This window comes from Microcebus murinus, chromosome 12 (genome assembly GCF_040939455.1).
Source record: "Microcebus murinus isolate Inina chromosome 12, M.murinus_Inina_mat1.0, whole genome shotgun sequence".
Taxonomy (NCBI): domain Eukaryota; kingdom Metazoa; phylum Chordata; class Mammalia; order Primates; family Cheirogaleidae; genus Microcebus; species Microcebus murinus.
The window spans coordinates 26,272,733-26,292,466 of NC_134115.1; the positions used below are offsets into that span (position 1 = coordinate 26,272,733).

Genomic DNA, 19,734 nt, shown 5'->3' on the forward strand with positions numbered 1-19,734 from the left:
AAACCTAGCAAACATCACTTTAACCAAGTGACCAAGGTTAATATCACCAATAATGGCACAAATCAACATCATGTGCCTCCTGATATGATGCACTGAGAACACAGCATCATTTCTGTGATGTTCCTGCCCAAAATGCATAACCTAAATCTAATCAGGAGGCAACATCAGACAAACCCATATTGAGGAACAGTCTAAAACAAAAAAAAACTGTTCTATATTCTTGAAAATCATCCAGGACATAAAAGACAAAGACTAAGGACCTGTTCCAGATGGAAGACAACTAAAGAAATGTGATAAGTAAACACAGATTATGGTTCTGGAATGGATTCTGAACCAGAAGAGGGAAAATAGCTACCAAGGGCATTATGGGGCCAGTGGGAAAAGTTTGAATGGGTCTACAGATTACGTAGAATTACACCTATGTTAATTTCTTGACTTAGACAATTGTACACAATTGTGTAAGACAGTGTCCTTATTTTTCAAAAAGTACACACTAAAGTATTTAGACCGGAACAGCATGCTTATAACTTACTCTAAGTTCAGGAAAATATAAGAATGTGTGTGTGTGCACACGCATGTGTACATATCTAGAGAAAGTAGGGAAGAATAAGAACGCACATTTTGTAAAATATTAACACTGGGGAATCTGGATGGAGGCTATCTGAGTTATTTCACATTCTTGTAACTTTTTTTGTAATTTTGCAATGATTTAAAAATAAAAATTTTTGCCTGAAAAACTAAGCAGTATATTGTTTAGGAATACTAATATGAAAAGTTAAAGTATAAGGAAAAGTAAGGGCATGATAAACATAAAATTAAGATAATAGTGGAAAGAGAAAGGAATGGGATGGGGAGGGCATTCAGGGGGCTTCAGAGACAACCAACAGTTCATTGTGTCTATTCATTACCCCTTACACAGACATTAGAACTGTTCTTTCTTCTAGCTAATGAGTTAATTAAAAAAGAAGAATCACTTCTAAAAAAAAAATGCACAAAGATCATAAGAAAAATATATGCACAAGAACAAATTACTCATAACAAGTGTTATTTTTTAAAAAATATCAAAATCTGTATCATATAAAATGTGCACATTGGTGATCTGAGGAATATCCAAATGACCAAGAAGGAAAACCAGAGGAGGAGTGGAGGCAATATGGAAACAGAATGACACCGAATAGTACTCCAGTGCCAACAATCTCAAATGAGGTCATAATCAGTTTCTTTTTTTTTTTTTTTAATAGACAGTTGGTAACATACTAAAACAATCCTTAGGCTGGGTGAGGTGGCTCACGCCTGTAGTCCTAGCACTATGGGAGGCCGAGGTGGGCGGACTGCGCAAGGTCAGGAGTTCGAAACCAGCTTGAGCGAGACCCCGTCTCTATCAAAAAAGAAAGAAATTAATTGACCAACTAAAAATATATATACAAAAAATTAGCCGGGCATGGTGGCGCATGCCTGTAGTCCCAGCTACTCAGGAGACTGAGGCAGTAGGATCACTGGAGCCCAGGAGTTTGAGGTTGCTGTGAGCAAGGCTGACACCACGGCACTCACTCTAGCCTAGGCAACAAAGTGAGACTCTGTCTCAAAAAAAAAACAATTGCCGTAGTTGTAAATATTGGGAAAGCCATCATGTAAAAATGCCATTCTAGAGCTGCAGAACTAACTTCAATAATCAAATATAGGCCAGGTGCAGTGGCTCATGCCTGGAATTCTAGCACTTGGGGAGGCCCAGGCAGGAAGATCGCTGAAGGTCAGGAGTTCAGGATAAGCCTGAGCAACAGCAAGACCCCATCTTTACTAAAAGTAGAAAATTTAGCTGGGTGTGGTAGTGCGCACCTGTAGTCCCAGCTACTCAGCAGCCTAGAGGCAGAAGAATTGCTTGAGCCCAGGAGTTTGAGGTTGCTGGGAGCTAGGCTGAAACCATGGCACTCTAGCCCTGGGCAATAGAGTGAGACTCTGTCTCAAATAATAATAATGGAATATCCAGCAATAGAGCTTCCAATTTCATGAAGAGAAGCTTCTAACAGTTCAAACTGGATATAAATGGAATTTGCTGACTCACAACATAGTGAACTTCTCGTAGTTGGAAGTGGCAAGCAGAGGCTGAATGACCATCTGTCAGTGATGTTGTAGAAAAAATTAATTCCTACACAGGGTGAGAGGGGAGGACCCATCCATAGCTCAGATTTTATACATCCATGTGGTGGTTCAAAAAGTGTCCACAAATTCTTGGCTATTCCTCCCTTCGAAAGGTGGAGGCTAGTTCCCTCCCTCGCCCTTGGGGTGGGCCCAATGCTTGGAATGAAGCATTCGCCACACTAGGGGACTTCTCAGGCAAGCTCATAAAAAGGATGGCTTCTACCTGCCTGTTTCACTCTTGGATTGCTGTTCTAGGAGCAGCCTCTAGCCACATGGTAAGGACACTCTAGCAGCCCTGACAGAGTGCTTTTGGGGAGAAACCAAGGATGCCTGCCAATAGCCAGCATCAGATTGCAATCATGCAAATGAACTTGAACCTTGGAAGTGGCTCCTACAGCCCCAGTTGAGCCTTCCGATGACTGCAGCCCTAGCAGGCATCTTGACTGAGACTTTTGAGAGATCCTGAGCCTGAGACACTCAGCTAACCTGCTCCAGAACCCTGACCACAGAAACCGTGAGGTTAATAAACTTCTATTGTTGTTTTAAACCCCTAAGATGTGGGATAATTTGTCATGCAGCAATATCTAACAAATGCAATCATTTTAACCTGGACACTAAGATTGCATTGTGGTCTTAAGATGTCTGCTCACAAAGCTTTTGGGTTTTGGGGGGGTTTTTTGGTTTGTGTGGGTTTTTTTGTTTTGGTTTGGTTTTTGCCAGTTTCCTTTTAATAGAATCAAACCACAATTTCCCAAAACTAGTTTTATCATTGAAGGATAAACGATTATCCAATGGTGTTCTGTTGTAAAAGTAGAAAGTAGAGAAGGAATCTAAAATTAATTCCTCCCACTCTGCTTGCTTTTCACCCTACATTCAAATCTGCTACAAAAGATTCATGCAGACTCACAAATAAGACTTACAATTCTCTTTAGCAGGAGACAAGTCCTTCAACAGGATCAGGCTTGTTGACCTTTCAGTTGCAAAACACAAAGGCTGGGCCCTTCCTTCTACTCTTTATAAGGAATCATTTCTGTCAATGTGGCACACAAATGTAAAGGTGCAGCCCAGATTTTATCTCTGAACTCCAGATCCATATATTTGACATTTTCCTTGATATTTCATTTCTATTTCTCAGAAGTCACTTCAAAATCAACATGTCCAAATCAGAGTGCATGATTTTATTCTCAAGCCTACTCACTTTCCAGGGGTTCCCTGTTCGAGAGAATGAGATCATAGCAACTCAAGGCACTCTCCAGAAATTTTGACCTCTTTCTCTCATCCCCTTGCATAAAACCTCCATGGACTCCTACGTCTTAAAATTGAATTACTCCCATTGCATTCTCATTGCTTTTAGGATAAAGAAAAATGTTCACAATATGGCCTACAGGATCCGGGTGATCTGGCATCTACCTGCTTTTCCAGCCTAATCCCAGTGTGCCCTAATCCCCTGCCTCACTCCTCCCTCCTCCTTGCTCTCTCTGCTCCATACTGGTCCCATTTCAGATGCCATAAGCACCCTGCTCCCCAACCATAGGGCCTTGGCAGGTGACCTTCCTTCTGGATGGACCTTTTCTTTCCTCTTGTCCAATTAATGCCAACTCAGATTCCCTACTTCAGTTCAGCTATTCCTCCTTAGGAAGCCTTTCCTGATGGGGTCAAATTCCCCATCCCCACCGCCCATACATACCCCCACTCCCAATTAATGATTTTCACAGCACCAGCACTTCTCCTTTGTTGAAATACGACAGGGGTTTCATACACAAAATCTGGAACCAGGCTGCCTCACTTAAATCCTTTCAAGCTGTGTAAATTTGGGCAAGTCATTTATACTCTACGTGCCTATTTTCTCATCTATACAGAGGGAATAATAGTTATGAACATGCTGTGAAAATTAAAGGAGATAATATATGTAAGATTATTAGAATGGTATGGACACATGGCAGGCCTTATATAAGCCTGAGCTGTTGTCTTCTTGTAGTTGTAATTTTATAATTTCACATTTGTTCACAACTATTATTTTATTCATATATGTCTTTCCCATTAGACAGCAAAATTCACAAGGGTGGAGATGCCTATTTTTACCCACTGTCATATGCTTAGTGCCTGGCACAGTCTTTTTTATTTTTATTTTTATTTTGAGACAAAGTCTGGCTCTGTTGCCAGGGCTAGAGTGCCCTGGTGTCAGCCTAGCTCACAGCAACCTCAAACTCCTGGGCTCAAGCAGTCCTCCTGCCTCAGCCTCCTGAGTAGCTGGGACTACAGGCATGCACCACCGGTTCACAGTCTTAATACATGAGAAATCCTAATGAACATCTGGTGAATAAAGAAATGAATTTGTTATAGGGCCTAGACTTGAGAACCTTGCCATGTCACACTAAGGAGTTTAGAATTTATTCTCTAAGTTTTTAAACAAGAGTCACACATGAAAATTAATGGAGCACTGGTTGTAAGATAAGTTGGGAAGAAAGCTCAGAGGCAGGGAGAACCCTTAGCTGACCACTGGAATGGTCTATCTGAAAAGATTAACCTTAGCCAGTATAGAGAGGAGCAGAGAGGGAAGAAAAGAAGTGTCCCAGGGAAGCCATGTGGAGAAAGGACCCACACAACTCAGCGGCACACCAGGTTTGCAGGAAACTTTTGAGGATATATATCTAAACATGAAATCTCTGAATGAGAGAATGAGGACAAAAGAATAGAACTACAGAAGCCAGGAACCTATGAATTTCACCTTATAAGGCAAAAAAGATTTTGCAGATTTGGCTAAATTAAAGATCTTGATTGGGAAGATTATCCAGGATTAGCAGATGGGCCCTAAATGCAATCACAAGTTTCCTTAGAAGAGGGAGTTGGAGGGAGATTTGACACAACACAGAAGAGAGGCAACGTGACCACTTAAGATGCTGCACTCCTGGCTGTGAAGATGGGGCAGGGTCCTGGACAAAAGGATGCAAGCAACGTGGCTCTAGAAACCAGAAAAGGCAAAGAAACAGATTTTCCTCCAGCGCTTCCAGAGAGAGTACAGCCCTGTTGACTCTTGACTTTGACCCAGTGAAACATATTTCAGATTTCTCACCTCCAGAAATGTGAGAGAATCAGTGTGCGTTTGAGCCGCCAAGTTTGTAGTAACTTGTTACAGCAGCTATAGCAAACTAATACAAGCAACCTCACTGCATTATGTTTGGAGTCAGGGCATTTTTCGTTCCACTAATACATAACCTCCTTAAAACACAGTGATATTCTCGTACCTTGCTATTTCCAGCACCAGATAATAGTAAACACACAAAGGCACTCAAATGGTTGTAGGAAGGTGAAAGGAAGGAAGAAAAGAGAAAACAGAGGAGGGAGTTTCAAAACAGAGGAAGTGGCTCACAAAGGCCTATCCTTAAACAGGAAACCAACAATATGGATGCAGAGAAGCTGGGCAGGGCTGAGTTTTGTGTCCCTATCCTCCTCCCCTGGAGCCAGCAACCCAAAACAAACTTGGGCAGGCCACAGCCAGGCAGGGCGTAAGGGATAGAGAGGCGATCCTAAGGCAGACTCGAACCCCAGCCTTTACTCTCATCTTCAACCTACCCTAGTGTAGAGGAGATGAGGATGTCAACCCCAAGTTGGCGCCCTGTGAAAGCCAAAACGTGCAGGCTTAGGAACCACGGAGACTTGGGTTCCCATCCCAGCTCTGCTTCTTGCCATCTGCAAATCCTCAGACAATTTATTTAACTTTTCTAAGGTGAATTTTCTCATTTGTAACATAAAACTAATAATTCCCCAGAAGAGTAAATGAGATGATGAATAATAAGTACCAGGCACAGGGTAAGTATTCAAGAAACGCTGCTTTTTGTCTTTGTTATTTCTGCTTTTCTCGCAAAATCAAATGGGATATGATATGACATATCATATAGATAATAATATATATATTAGATTGTATATTTTGTATGCTATCTCTAGAAAAATACATAAGAAAGTGGTAATAACTGCCTCCTGGGAGGACCAATGTCATGTCCAGGGCAAAGGGACAGAAAAGGTACTTACTAGCCACTACATATCCTTTTGTGCACTTTGAATTTCCTGTCATGTGCATGGGTTTTTGTTTTTTTTTTTAGATTTTATTTTTTTTTAATTCTAGCTTTAGAAACTGTTCAACATTAGCAGCCCATGTAACATTTATCAGCTATGTAATGTTGGCAACCTGCTAATTAATCTCCTGTGCCTCAATTTCCTTATCAGTAAAATAAGAATAAAAATGCTGCCTTTCTTCATAAAATTGTTGTGAGTGTTAAATTATATAATACAAGTAAGATGCTCAAAAGGCAGCCAGGCACAGAGTAAGCATTCAATCCGCAGTTCTCACTTCTAGAAATACAGTGGGCAAAATACCTGCAGGGCCTTCCAGCTACAAAATGCTGCATAAGACGTTTTAGGTAGCACTTACAGGACATAGGGAGAGCATCAAGGTTAAAGAAAAAGAAAAGTAAGTATTAGTAAAAAAGAGACTTTAAGCTGAAAGAGGAGTAGTGAGCAGTCAACTCAGACAAAAATGCATGGTGGCTCCAAGGGTCCCTAGCTCTGAACAAAAAAAGGTAAAAAAAAAAAAAAAATTATCTGAAGGACCGTATCTTCAATTTAGTCCCTAAGATTTTCCCACATTAAAATGAACCAAAATTGAACCCATAATCAAAGGTCATCAAAATCAAAAAGAAACAAATCATCATGGGAAAAGGCTAGCAAGAACTACAAAGTCCAGATTTAGAACCAGAAGGATTTCAGATGTTAAAATATCTGATACAAAGTGTATATGGTATGCTTTAAAAATAAAGAATGGAATTACAAAATGGAGCAAGCAATAAGAGACAATCAAAAATGATCAGGCAAATTTGAAAAAAGAACCAAGCAGAACTTTTAGAAATGAAAATTCTAATTGTTGCTATAACAAGGTTAACAGATGGAATATACAGTAGATTAGATATAGCTAAAGAAAGTATCCATGAACTAAAAAATAGAGCTGAAAAAAATGACCCAGATGCAGTGTTATAAGACAATAAGATATAATCCACGAACGAGAGATTAAGAGATATGGAAGATAGACCAGGTGTCCTGGCTCATACCTGTAATCCTAGCACTCTGGGAGGCTGAGGCAAGAGGATTGCTTGAGCTCAGGAGTTCAAGACCAGCCTGTGCAAGAGTGAGACCCTGTCTATACCAAAATTAGCCAGGCGTCATGGCTCACGCCTATAGTCCCAGCTACTCCAGAGGCTGAAGCACGAGGATCCCATGAACCCAGGAGTATGAGGTGTCAGTGAGCTACAATGATGCCACTGCACTCTACCCAGGGCAACAGAGTGAGATCCTATCTAAAAAGACAAAAAAGGAAATTGAACCCCCCTCCACACTCCCCTGCCTTCATATTCTAAAGAGAGAGAGAGAGAGAGAGAGAAGATAAAATAAGATCCAACACATACCTAACCAAAGTCCCCAAAGGAAGAGTAGAGAGAATGAAAGGGAGGCAATATTGAAAGAAAAATCTGATAAGAGTTTTCTAGAACTGATACAAAAAGCCAATTGATGGATATAGGAGGTATTATATATATTCAGCAGGATGAAAAAAATACACCTAGACAAATCATTCCTATAAAGAAAAGACATTTAGACTGATACTGACCTCTCCAAAGCAATACTGGAAGTCAGAATACTGTTGACAATTTTTTTTTGAGACAGTCACTGAAGCCTCCAATTCATGGGTTTAAGTGATCCTCCTGTCTCAACCTTCCAATTAGGTGGGAATACAGGCAGGTGCCATCACACCCAGCTAATTTTTTTTGGTAGAGATGAGATTCCACTATGTTGTCCAGGCTGGTCTCAAACTCCTGGCATCAAGAGATCCTCCCATCTCAGCCTCCCAAAGTACTGGGATTATAAGCATGAACCACTGTGCCCAGCCTAGTTGACAAATATTTTTAAATTGCCAAAGACAAATAATTGTCAGCTTAGAATTCTGTATCCAGCAAAACTATTTTGCAAGAACAAGGACAAAACAAAGCCACTTTTAGATTTAAAAGCTAAGAAAAATTTTTAACACAAGAAAGCCTACACTAAAGGAATTCTAAAGGATGGATTTCAGAAATATCCCCCAAAGAAGATTAAAAATGCCAAAAGAAATGATCTTTAGTCTATTTTATGTTGCTATAACACAATACCACAGACCTGATAATTTATACAGAAAATAAATGTATTTCTTATAGGTCTGGAAGCTGAGAAGTCCAGGGTTGAAAAGCCACATATGGTGAGGTGAGAGCCTTAGTGCTATGCCATCCCTTGGGGGAAAGGTAAAAGGCAGGAGGGCAACAGCCTACAAGCTCAGGTCTCTCTTCCTCTTCTTATAAAGCCACCAGTCCCATCATGGGCACCCACCCTAATAACCTTATCTAGAGAGCATTACATTCAGAGCAGCAAATCATGGCTCTATTCCCCAAAAAATAGATGTAAAATATAAAATCTGAGCCCAGCAAGAAATATTCCAAGTGACTTGATACTTCCCCCCTCCTTGTTTGTCTATGTTATCTTCATGGTGGCTCTAAAACAGACTTGGCATTAGTTTTCTCGTGATCAACATATTGTGAGTCTTATTGAATTGCCTGCTTAGTTCAACAAACTCAACTCCTGGAGCTAATAAAGGAAACTCAGAATAAGCTCAGCTACTGGATTTGCAAATCCCTTTCCTGTATTAAGATACTAGCCATGCACCAATTACTAGTTTACAGGTCTACTTTTCCCCACTCCCAAAAACCAGTCTCTATCTCACCTGCTTCTAAAGCCCTGACATATAACAACATAACAGTGTTGCTGAAAACTGATTAAGATTTAGCAGTTTGTTGTTCTAGAAGGAACACGTAATTACTTTAGAAGGTTTACTGACAAATTGCCTGAATCCCTTAGGAATTTGCCTTGGCAAGACAAAAAGACAAAAGCAAACAAAACTTGTAACAGAGACTGGTGACTGTATCGTTAGGCTTTTGTGTACACCCTTCCCCACTCCGACAATTGGCATTTGAATAGCAGTATAGCATTTCATTTCTCCCATAGCAAAGCTGCTAAAAGTAGACTTTAGAACCAGACCCTGAAGATCATAAATCCAAACTCCATCAGTTACCATGTGACTTTGAGCAAGGCACTCCAACTGTGACTCAGTTTCCCCATCTGAAAATTGCATAGATGACAAGGACAAGAAATTACACTGAGGTGCCAATGCTGATGGGCAGCTGGGCATGCTGATGGGCAGCTGGGCATGCTGACTGGTTAGGTGAAACTGATGAATATGCCAACGTGCTGCTCTTGGGATTCAAACACATGCCTCTACAAAATTATAAATGATCTTCCAGGTTCACCTGTGAAAGTTACACCTGTGCATGCCAAGGGCCTATGTTAAGTTATATTCCAATCAAATCACTAAATGCAAAGGCTAAGAGCAGAAATACCAGGATCAGACAGGAAATTGCTTAAAATGTGTTTCTTGGGGCCAGACACAGTGGCTCATCCTGGCACTTTGGGAGGCTGAAGCAGGAGGGTCACTTGAGGCCAGGAGTTTGAGACCAGCCTGTGCAACATATTGAGACTCTTATCTCTGAAAAAAAATCTCAAAATTAGCTGCACATGGTGGAGGGCACCTGTAGTCTCAGGTACTTGGGAGGCCAAGGTAGGAGGTTCACTTGAGCCCAAGAGTTTGAGACTACAATGAGCTATGATCATGCCACTGCACTCCAGACTGGGACAGACTGAAAAATTATCTCTTAAAAAAAATTGTGTTTCTTGGACTTTTTTGCCATGTTCAGAAATGCAACATTTAAATTGATAATTCAAGCAATCATGCTTTAAATGTATATGATAGCTTTTTCCGGGGTAAGATGGCTGCAGTTCATGTGTTGAGGACGTGGGGCCGCAATGCTGGGCAGCTGATCTGTGTTTGATATTTTCAAACGCTCATGTTTTGAAGCCAAATTATGTGTGTTTCTTCAGTTATCCTTCATTCAAGTATAGCCATCCACAACAATTGTTGAAAACAACTGCTGGTTTACATGGACAACTTGTTCAGTTCAAACTGTCAGGCATTAGAGAAGGGATTGGAGAAGCAACAGTTAAAGAATGGTATGTAGAAGGAGGATACAGTGTCTCAGTTTGATAGCATCTGTGAAGTACAAAGTGATAACGTTTCTGTTACCATCACTAGTCGTTATGATAGAGTCATTAGAAAGCTCTGTTATAATCTAGATGACACTGCCTATGTGGGGAAGCCATTAGTAGACATAGAAACAGAAGCTTTAAAACAGGGGTCCTCAAACTTTTTAAACAGGGGGCCAGTTCACTGTCCCTCAGACCGTTGGAGAGTGCGGCACACATTCCACACATGCGCACTGTGGGCCGGGCTGCTAAGCAGGACAGGCAGTGGGGGCACAAACACACGCTGGGTGGGATAAATGTCCTCGGTAGGTTGCATGTGGCCCGCAGGCCATAGTTTGAGGATGCCTGCTTTAAAAGATGTGGACAATAGGCCTGGCATGGTGGCTCACAACTTTAATCCTAGCTCTCTGGGAGGCCAAGGCAAGCAGATCGCTCAAGGTCAGGATTTTGAAACCAGCCTGAGCAAGAGCGAGAGCCTGTCTCTACTAAAAATAGAAATTAATTGGCCAACTAAAAATATATAGAAAAAAAAAATTAGTTGGGCATGGTGACATATGCCTGTAGTTCCAGCTACTTAGGAGGCTGAGGCAGGAGGATTGCTTGAGCCCAGGAATTTGAGGTTGCTGTGAGCTAGGCTGACAGCAAGGCACTCTAGCCTAGGCAACAGAGTGAGGCTCTGTCAAAAACAAACAAAAAAAAGATGTTGACAATATACAGGGATTCTGAAAGTTCAACAGAATTATGCCTGGAACTATAGGAGTTGTATTCCAGCTACTTTTGAACAGAAAGAAACTTAACTAGAGCCGCAAACTAATAATGGAAACACCACAGACTGAGTGGGCCCTAGGATTAAATTTCAGCTCTTGGATTTATTAGTATTTTCAACTGCAGTTAAGTTTTACCTTGCTGTCAGATTCAGAAGATGATGTTGTGGAAACTCCCGCTGTGTCCCATGATGAACACACACACACACACCAGGAGAGCAAGGCCCAAAAAACACTGGCAACTCCTACAGTTTGCCACATTGCAATGGAAAACAGTACTAAGCTGAGTGAAGTTGTTGGCTCAGGAAAAGATGGCAGAATACTTACAGAAGATATTCTCAACTATTTGGAAAAGCAGACAGGAACTATATTACCTCCTTCACCAAAAGCTGAAATTATACAAACTCTGCCAAAACCCAAAGACATGACTATTCCTATACCAGTATCAAAACCTCCAGTATTCACAGGCAAAGACAAAACAGAACCCATAAAAGGCTTTCGGAAAGCAATGGTCAAGACTTTGTCTGCAGCCCTGAAGATATCTCAGGCTGTTGTGATGAGGTCAACATTACTGAACTGGTTAAGCTATGAGGAGAATTAAAACCCATTGCGTTAGCTCATGGAATTAAACTCACCTTTATGCCCTTCTTCTTAAAGGCTGCATCCTTGGGATTACTAGTTTCCCATCCTTAATGCTTCTGTAGGTGAAAACTGCCAGGATATAACATATAAGCCTTCGGATATATGGGATATATTGGGATAGCAATGGATACTGAGCAGAGTTCGATTGTCCCCAATGTGAAAAACATTCAGGTCTGCTCTGTATTTGAGATTGTCACTGGATTGGATAACCTCCAGAAATTGGGCTCTGCAGGTCAGCTCGGCACCACTCATCTTACAGGAGGGACATTTACTCTTTCCAACATTGGATCAATTGGTGGTCCCTATACCAAACCACTGATACTGCCCCCCAAAGTAGCCATGGGAGCCTTTGATCAATTAAGGCCCTTGCCCAATTTAACCAAAAAAGAGAGGTTATATAAGGCACAGATAATGAGTGTGAGCCAGTCAGCTAATCACAGTTATTGATGGTGCTACAATGTCACACTTCTCTAATTTGCGGAAATCCTACTTAGAAAACTCAGCTCTTATGCTACTAAATCTGAAATGAAGATTGATAAGACATTCTTGAACTTTTTGAGTTTCCAAAGAGTATGTAAAGCCTAGCTGTGCCAGCACATGTTTATCTTTATAATCTGTATTATAAATGATTCGTATTGTATGATTAAGGTTCTAAAGCACAATATCTATCACTGTTCTATTAGACTTTTTATTGAAAATGAATAATGGTGTAATTGTTCTCCTGGGGCTGTCACATTTTAAAGGTCAGAGTGACTTCTTATGGTGCTGAGGTCTTTGAGTCAATGGATTGAAAATGGCAACAATAACAAAACTAATGTTACAATAAGACAGATAGCCATATATATATATATATATATATATATATATATATATATATATATACACACACACACACACACACACACACACAGTATTTGCCCTGTTTTTGTTTTTAGCTGACTCTTGATGAAACTTTTTAATTCTACTTAATTGGGAAAAGGAATTTATGTACAAAAAAAATATTTCCATTTCCCTACAATCATGCTAACTGTTGTATAAAATAAGTACAATTATACTTATCTTTTAAGGTATACAGCAGTATATTCTTGCTCTGTATAGAAATATCATCTGTGTTTTATGTAAATTAACATCTTTTCAAAGGGAAAACAACAACATGGTCTTAAAAATGTCCAATTATAGTTTTATAACCAGTCTATTAAAGGTGTTTGTTTAAAATAGACATACTTTTAGAATTTTGGTAATAATTTAGTGTTTTTCTGGGAAAGAACTTCGCCTTTGCAAACTGCCATCATATAAGGAAAAAACTTTAAATGTAGCAAGCTGACTTTTTTATATATTCAGAAGTCTGCTCCCTTTTAACTTTCTTGGTCTTCAGCTAAAAAATAGGATAAGACAAGGAATTAAGGTCTATTCCATTCTCCATATCCTACGTAAGAATGTGGATAAGAGAAGAAAGGAGTCTAATGGGTAATTATGGACATAAAAATAAAATAAATTTTATATATCGGTGAAGATTTCATAATGACTATTATGTTAAAAGTCCCCTTTAATCAGAAATAGCATCAAGATGAATATAATCTAATATTTTGATTTGCATTCAGAAATTGAGGTTGTTCTAATATTGTCCAATCAAATCAGAAATTGAGGTTGTTTCTAATATTGTCCAATCAAATACTGTATGCCAAAATAGTTGTTCAAATAGTTTTGTGATAGAAAAAAAGGTCATTTTAATGTCTAGATTTATCTTAAAATGGAAATAATTTTTAAATCAGAAAATGATAAATAAATGGTGTTATTTTAAAAACTGGGGTAATACAGAGTTATCAATAAAATAAAATAATCATCTATAGCCTACCACTATCAACATTTTGATGTACGTATCTGTATATATGGCTATTCTTTTTATTAAAATGGGATCATAGTATATCTACTAGTTTATCATTTGATTGTTAAAATTTAACATTATATTGTGGGTCACTTTACATGTCAATAAACAATTCCACATTGTCAAATAAATATATATATATATATATTATATACCTATCAAACTGCTAAGGGTTCAGGTAAATATATAGGAAATTATCCTCACCTTTCAAGAATTTACTTTCTTTTTTGTTGTTGTTTTGGTTTTGATTTTTTTGTTTTGTTTTGTTTTTATTTCAGCATATTATGGGGGTACAAATGTTAAGGTTACATATATTGCCCATGCCTCCCCTTCCCGGAAGAAATAAAATTTACATGCATATAAGAAATCAAGAACAATGTAATAGACTGAGCTGGAAAACTCAGAAAAAGGAGAAATTTTTGAGGACTAGAATAATCAAATGTTTCTTTAGAGTAGGTGATGGGTAAGGGGTATGGAGGGGAGAATGAGGATTAAGGCTGTCAACAAAAGGATGGGAAGCCAAAAGATGTGAAAAATGTAAATTGATACATGTTTATATTGGCATAATTGTTTTTTATTTTGTATCAATATGTAATATCTGCACGTATTTATGGGGTACATTTGATATTTTGTTACATGCACAGAATGTGAAATGATCAAGCCAGAGTACTTGGGGTGTCCATCACTTTGATTATATATCATTTCTGTGGACTGGGAACATTCAAGTCCTCTCTTCTAGCTACTTTGAAATATACGATACATTGTTGCTAACTAGAGCCACCCTCCTCCGCTATGGAACATTAGAACTTATACCTTCTAACTGTATGTTTGTACTCATCAACCAATCGCTTTACATTACTTACACACACACACACACACACACACACACACACACACACACACACACACAGCTTTCCCAGTCTCTGGTCCGTATCACTCACTCTCTACCTCTGTGTGATCAACTTTTTAAGCTCCCACATATGAGTGCCAACATTAACATAACTGTTAGTCATTTCCTTTCCATATTTGTCTTCTTATTGTCTTCTCACACATTCTATCTGCCCTATGATTCAGCACTTTTGAAGCATCCAATCCTGTCTAGATCAGAGGGATAGTTTTCTTTATTCTAATTTCAATTGGAATAAATCTAGCATAGATCTTATTTTTCTCCTTCGACTCACTTGATTGAACAGAGACAAAAGTAATTGTACAAGCTTCCATTCATACATATAATGGTTATAGTTTTCCTTCTTTATGTGAGTCATTTATGTGCTGTTTTTCTCAGCTGGATTAAATCTTCCTTGTACAGTCATTCAACCAGGAGGGAGGGAAGAAGGAGTGAGGATTTTCTCAGTTCCCTTTGGGAAGGAAGAAATCAAAAAATGCTTCCCTAGGAACAAACTGTATTTTTTTTTTACCTCTCTATTTCTTTATTTTTTTTATTTCAGCATATTATGGGGATACAGATTTTAAGGTTTCAATAAATGCCCTTTTCCCCTCCCCCCCCCCAAGTCTGAGTTTCCAGCATGACCATCCCCCAGATGGTGCACATCTCACTCATTATGTATGTATATACCCTCCCCCCTCTCCTCTCCCACCTGCCCAATACCCTATTACTGTAGCACCTGTGTGTCCACTTAGGTGCTACTCAGTTAATACCAGTTTGCTGGAGAATATATCTGGTGCTTGTTTTTCCATTCTTGGGATACTTCACTTAGTAGTATGGGTTCCAGCTCTAACCAGGAAAATATAAGATGTGCTATATCACCATTGTTTCTTAGAGCTGCAAACTGTATTTTTGAATATAGGAAACACCCACTTCTATTGTCATAACTGGTTTTATTTGTATTTCTTTCTTTCTTTTGTTTTTTATTGAGACAGAGTCTTGCTCTGTCACCTTGGCTAGAGTGCAGTGTTATCATCATAGTTTACTGAAACCTTAAACTCCTGGGCTCAAGCGCTCCTCCTGCCTCAGCCTCCTGAAGCTGGGACTACAGGCATTTGCCAAGACACTTGGCTAATTTTTCTATTTTTAGTAGAGACAGGATCTGGCTCTCATGCTCAGGCTGGTTTCAAATTCCTGACCTCAAGTAATTCCCCCTCATCCCTCAGTTTCCCAGAATGCTCAGATTACAAGCATGAACCACCATACCCAGCCTTTGTGTTTCTTTTAGTTTCAAAACAATCTTAATACAAATCTGAATGTCCCTTGAAAAAATAAAAAAAATAAAAAAAATAAAAAAAACAATCTTAAATGTATAGAAAAATAATGCCTAATTTGTTTGACCTTAATAAGATGAAGCGTTTCACTACTGGTATCCTCATTTTAAAACAAAAATACTGACTTCATACCAAGATTTCCAGTGACACTGAGATGCTAATGTATATTTCTGAGATAAAGTAGTAAAATGATTATTAAGAGGGCTGGAACTAATCCCAAGCTCTGGCATATATGTTTACCACTGTGTTGGCATACATTCAAATTAAACATTTGCAAATGGGCAAGAGCAGCACACTTATGTAACTTTTGAAATGTACTTGGAGAAAAATTAATCACCATACAATATCAGAAGGCTGGGAAACATCATATGAATACAGGAATATAAGCACAACTGAATTCTAAATCAGCAGTTTGAATATGTAAGTTGAAGTCACCTGAAATGTAAAGAGCTGCAAAAACTTAAACAATGTTATTTGAAGTCCAGAGGACAGCTAGAGCATTATGACCCCAGAATGCTACAAGTGCAAACATTTGTATAAAAGTCTTCCAATAACCTAACACTGGGGAAATAGAATGCATATAACTTATTTGTATTTTATTACTATTGGAGACACATTATTTTTCTCATATGATAAAATATTACACATTATCTCAAAAGAGTTGTCCATGATTACTATCTGGGTGTCTTTATCTACCACCCATTATAAAACTCACCCAAGCTGAATGTCATCCTCTCTCACCACTAACATAAACTTCCTAGGGTCAACAATTACCTTGGGTTGGTAAATCCATCAGACATTTTTCCAGTGTTCCTCTTACTTCTCCTTCTCAGTGACATGTGAGAGCTGCCCTACTTCCTCCATCTGGAAGTCACCCCATCCCATGCCTTCTGTGACAGTACCCTCCTATGCCTTCCTCTGACCTGTGGGCTGTCCTTCTCATTCTACACATTCTCTTTTACTGTGTTTCCCCAAAAATAAGACAGGGTCTTATGTTTATTTTTCCTTAAGAAGACACCCTAGGGCTTGTTTTCAAGGGATGTGTTATTTTTTTTTTTTTTAGTATGGTACAACAATCTACATTTATTCAAATATAGTTAAGTCGTCTTCTTCTGGAACATCACCATAACTCTCCAAACCCCAAATTCCATCCTGAATTTCTGGCGACTCAATTTCCTTTAGAACCATTGGCCCCAATCTCTCATGTCGAGCAACAGAGCTCTCATGGGGCAGATGAGAAGGGCTGCTCGGCTTCTTTACTGCTCTGTGAGGAAATGCATGGGTTGTGCAGATACACTGCATAGCCACGCCCATCACTAGATCTTATTTTCGGGGTAGGGCTTATATTGTGCAAATGCTTAGAAATCCTGCCAGGGCTTATTTTATGGGTAGGGCTTATTTTCGGGAAAACACAGTATGACAAACCCAACCACTGCAGTTAATCTAGTTCCTGCTCTCCTCAACTCTTATGCACATTTTATATCTCCCATTTAGATAAGTCCTCTGAGCTCCAGACCTGCAAGTCAACACCTACTTGTCATCTCCATGCGGATGTCACAAAGGCACCTCAACTCAGCAGGAACAAAGCAGACCTCCAGATATCCCTCCCTAGCTGGGCCTCCTCTTCTGTTCCCTAACACAGTGATGGCCACCAGTTATACAAGCCCAAAACCCTGGAAAAGCTTCTCCCTCTCCTTCCACAGCCTATAGTCACAAATCCTGTTGATTTTGCCTCTTATATCTGTCCATTTCTCTTTACCTCTATCACAACCTGCCTGTCTCTTTCATGGTCCACAGCAATCACCTTTTAACTCATCTCCTCCAGCAACTATCCTTGCCCTGTTACATTCTGTTCACCACTCTGAAATTATTTTTAATACATATTATTAAATGCAAATATGACCTATCTTCCTCGGCCTAAACCCTTCATTGGCTTCCCACTGCTCTTGGGTTAAAGGGAAAGACCTGCAGAGACACTCAATGTGGTTATTCCTTTTCTCTCTGGCCTCATCTATTTCCACCACCTCCTCCTCCTTCATTCTTTGCCACACTCTTCTTGGTCCTCCTCCTCCCGTCTGAGTCTTTGCACAAGCCTTTCCCCTCCCTCTCTCTACCTAGTTAATTCCCATTTAACCATCAGACTCAGCTCAAATGTCACTTCGGGCTGCATTCTTGAAGCATCTCCACAAAATAAGCCAAGTCTTCTGAATTTACATCTCTATAGCACTCTGAATTTTTCCTTTTTTAGAAATTATATACTTATTCATGCTCATTTGATTATTCACTCTGAATGAAGATAAGGCAGGAATTGCATCTCTTTGCTTACCATTTTATCCCTGACACTCTGAAGTCCTTGCTCTTCATCAGCTTATCAACTCTTATGACACTAGAGCAGGGGTCCTCAAACTTTTTAAATAGGGGGCCAGTTCACTGTCCCTCACACCATTGGAGGGCCGGACTATAATTTAAAAAAAAAAGCTATGAACAAATTCCTATGCACACTGCACATATCTTATTTTGAAGTAAAAAGACAAGCTGGCAAAAATACCCTCATGTGGCCTGCTGGCCATAGTTTGAGGACGCCTGCACTAGAGCATACTAGCTCCACACGCTATTGAGACCATGCCCTGCTGGAACATGAGGAGGTGCAAGTGCCTAAACTAATGTGGAAACCTAGAATGGCTTCTGTCTGTGTTTTGCACTTCAAAAAAGGGTTAAGGGTTACATTAGATTACTCTACACAGGTAGGAAGAAAGCCACTTCTAGATTACATAGCACAAGGGAAAAATCTGCCCCACTGAGTGGAAGGCACTAAAGATCTTACCTCTTATGTTGCACCTTCAAACACATTGGCTACAACCAGCTGAGAATGTTGATTAACTATGTCTTGTCTACTCTGTATAGAACATAGCAACTCATTCTAGTCATTCTTCCACTCAAAAGCATTTACTGAATGCCGATTTTGTGCAAAAGCACTATGTAAAGTGAGGGACCAGAAATGGATAATTAGAGCTATTGTTTATGGAAGGTCTACCATGTTCCAGGATGGTAAGTTCTAAGTGGCATTCACAAGCAACATTTCAAGTAAATTACCATCTTATGTAGAAGCAAATACTTAACAAACCATAATAGAAAACCAAAGGGAGTAAGTAGGCCTTTACAATCCACATTATCCCTTTAAATAGTCCTAGTTAAAGGCATTTGAGAAATTTATGAGGTCTTCAGAGTTCTAATTGAAATCTAGTCTTCCAGGGTTCTTAATTATTCACCAGGACATGAAACTAGTTACAGTTCCCAGTGGCCAAATACGTTGTTATTGAGTATCTATTATTGTTGTTTTAATGATATGGCCAATATCACCAATGCGCCTTGTGTCTATGAGTTTATAATCAGGTGTCATGGCAAGAAGCCAAATGCAATGTATGAAGATGAATTACACACAAAATGTATCTCTTTTAAACCATGCTACATAGCATATAATGCGCAATTGCTAAATATTAGAGATATACTACAAATATTTTCATTAATCAAACTTTTTTTTTTTTTTTTGAGACACAGTCTCACTCTGTTGCTGGGACTAGAGTGCCATGGTGTCAATCTAGCTCACAGCAACCTCAAACTCCTGGGCTCAAGCAATCCTTCTGCCTCAGCCTACCAGGTAGCTGGGGCTACAGGCATGCACCACCATGTCTGGCTAATATATATATATATATATATATATATATATATATATACACACACACACACACACACACACACACACATATATATATATAATCTTTTCTTTTTATTAGTAGAAACCAGGTCTCAAACTCCTGAGCTCAAATGATCCTCCCGCCTCAGCCTCCCAGAGTGCTAGGATTACAGGCGTGAGCCACCACGCCCAGCCCAATCCAACTTTTTAAATATTTTAAA

At 39.3% G+C, this 19,734-nt stretch overlaps 1 protein-coding gene and 1 pseudogene across 2 annotated transcripts in view; one reads left to right on the forward strand and one right to left on the reverse strand.

Moving 5' to 3' along the window:
• Positions 1-19,734, reverse strand: part of GDA (guanine deaminase) — an 88,180-nt gene that overhangs the window by 57,787 nt on the left and 10,659 nt on the right. The gene's annotated exons all lie outside the window — the stretch shown is intronic.
• Positions 11,316-12,243, forward strand: LOC105874774 (lipoamide acyltransferase component of branched-chain alpha-keto acid dehydrogenase complex, mitochondrial pseudogene; annotated as a pseudogene).